Genomic DNA, 3,257 nt, shown 5'->3' on the forward strand with positions numbered 1-3,257 from the left:
TTAGGTGTCCACTCTTCTTCCTGTTCAAGGAGTATCTGAAAAGAGTTCTTGACTTCAACTCGGAACTGGTCATTAATGCGATTAACATCATATCTACGTGGAGGAGTGTCCCGTTTGACTGACTTTAGCTTTGATCGACAGCAATGATCGGAGCCATAATCTGCTCGCCTGGGTATGTTGTTCTTACCTTCACACTCGACCTCCATCTTCGTATGATTAAGATGTAATCTATCTGATTTCTGGTCCTCCCATCTGGAGATATCCGGGTGTAAAGCCGTCTAGGATGTTGTTGGAATTGCGTTGTTACGATCATTTCCATTGCAGAAAGTCTTTCCCCCTCTCTTATTAGCTTAGCACACTACTTCATCAGCTATCTTCAGCTGAGCATACTATTTAGCTCTATTTGATCAGCTATATTCAGCGGAGCACACTAATTCATCAGCTATCTTCAGCTGGGCACACTACTTCATCAGCTATCTTCAGCTTAGCACACTACTTCATCAGCTATCTTCAGCTTAGCACACCACTTCAGCTATCTTCAGCTTAGCACACTAATTCATCAGCTATCTTCAGCTTACTTCATCAGCTATCATCAGCTGAGCACACTACTTCATCAGCTATCTTCAGCTGAGCACACTACTTCATCAGCTATTTTCAGCTGAGCACACTACTTCATCAGCTATCTTCAGCTGAGCACACTACTTCATCAGCTATCTTCAGCGGAGCACACTAATTCATCAGCTATCTCCAGCGGAGCACACTACTTCATCAGCTATCTTCCGCTGAGCACACCACTTCATCAGCTATCTTCAGCTTAGCACACTAATTCATCAGCTACAGCTTAGCACACTACTTCATCAGCTATCTCCAGCTTAGCACACCACTTCAGCTATCTTCAGCTGAACACACTTCTTCATCAGCTATCTTCAGCTGATCACACTTCATCAGCTATCTTCAGCTTAGCACACTACTTCAGCTATCTTCAGCTTAGCACACTACTTGATCAGCTATCTTCAGCTTAGCAAACTACTTGATCAGCTATCTTCAGCTTAGCACACTACTTCATCAGCTATCTTCAGCTTAGCACACTACTTCAGCTATCTTCAACTTAGCACACTACTTCATCAGCTATCTTAAGCTTAGCACACTAATTCATCAGCTATCTCCAGCTGAGCACACTACTTCATCAGCCATTTCAGCTGAGCACACTACTTCATCAGCTTTCTTCAGCTGAGCACACTAATTCATCAGCGATCTCCAGCGGAGCACACTAATTCATCAGCTATCTCCAGCTGAGCACACTACTTCATCAGCTATCTTCAGCTGAGCACACTACTTTATCAGCTATCTTCAGCTGAGCACACTACTTCATCAGCTATCTTCAGCTGAGCACACTACTTCATCAGCTTTCTTCAGCTGAGCACACTAATTCATCAGCGATCTCCAGCGGAGCACACTAATTCATCAGCTATCTCCAGCTGAGCACACTACTTCATCAGCTATCTTCAGCTGAGCACACTACTTCATCAGCTATCTTCAGCTTAGCACACTATTTCATCAGCTTTCTTCAGCTGAGCACACTAATTCATCAGCTATCTCCAGCTGAGCACACTACTTCATCAGCTATCTTCAGCTTAGCACACTACTTCATCAGCTATCTTCCGCTTAGCACACAACTTCATCAGCTATCTTCAGCTGAGCACACTACTTCATCAGCTATCTTCCGCTTAGCACACCACTTCATCAGCTATCTAAAGCTGAGCACACTACTTCATCAGCTATCTTTAGCTTAGCACACTAATTCATCAGCTATCTTCAGCTGAGCACACTACTTCATCAGCTATCTTCAGCTTAGCACACTACTTCATCAGCTTTCTTCAGCTGGGCACACTACTTCATCAGCTATCTTCAGCTGAGCACACTACTTCATCAGCTATCTTCAGCTTAGCACACTACTTCATCAGCTTTCTTCAGCTGAGCACACTAATTCATCAGCTATCTCCAGCTGAGCACACTACTTCATCAGCTATCAGCTGAGCACACTAATTCATCAGCTATCTCCAGCTGAGCACACTACTTCATCAGCTATCTTCAGCTGAGCACACTACTTCATCAGCTATCTTCCGCTGAGCACACCACTTCATCAGCTATCTTCCACCCCGGGCGGGTCACTCACATTTTGGCATGTACACCTTCCGCGATAATAAAAACGCGTAAAAAGGGTAGTTTTTCGTGGATAGGCACGATACGCGAGTATCGTGTTTAGGGTGTCAAAGCACACTACTTCATCAGCTATCTTCCGCTTAGCACACAACTTCATCAGCTATCTTCAGCTGAGCACACTACTTCATCAGCTATCTTCCGCTTAGCACACCACTTCATCAGCTATCTAAAGCTGAGCACACTACTTCATCAGCTATCTTTAGCTTAGCACACTAATTCATCAGCTATCTTCAGCTGAGCACACTACTTCATCAGCTATCTTCAGCTTAGCACACTACTTCATCAGCTTTCTTCAGCTGGGCACACTACTTCATCAGCTATCTTCAGCTGAGCACACTACTTCATCAGCTATCTTCAGCTTAGCACACTACTTCATCAGCTTTCTTCAGCTGAGCACACTAATTCATCAGCTATCTCCAGCTGAGCACACTACTTCATCAGCTATCTTCAGCTGAGCACACTAATTCATCAGCTATCTCCAGCTGAGCACACTACTTCATCAGCTATCTTCAGTTGAGCACACTACATCATCAGCTATCTTCAGCTTAGCACACTATTTCATCAGCTATCTTCAGCTGAGCACACTAATTCATCAGCTATCTCCAGCTGAGCACACTACTTCATCAGCTATCTTCAGCTTAGCACACTACTTCATCAGCTATCTTCCGCTTAGCACACAACTTCATCAGCTATCTTCAGCTGAGCACACTACTTCATCAGCTATCTTCCGCTTAGCACACCACTTCATCAGCTATCTAAAGCTGAGCACACTACTTCATCAGCTATCTTTAGCTTAGCACACTAATTCATCAGCTATCTTCAGCTGAGCACACTACTTCATCAGCTATCTTCAGCTTAGCACACTACTTCATCAGCTTTCTTCAGCTGGGCACACTACTTCATCAGCTATCTTCAGCTGAGCACACTACTTCATCAGCTATCTTCAGCTTAGCACACTACTTCATCAGCTTTCTTCAGCTGAGCACACTAATTCATCAGCTATCTCCAGCTGAGCACACTACTTCATCAGCTAT

This window comes from Amphiura filiformis, chromosome 1 (genome assembly GCF_039555335.1).
Source record: "Amphiura filiformis chromosome 1, Afil_fr2py, whole genome shotgun sequence".
Classification (NCBI taxonomy): domain Eukaryota; kingdom Metazoa; phylum Echinodermata; class Ophiuroidea; order Amphilepidida; family Amphiuridae; genus Amphiura; species Amphiura filiformis.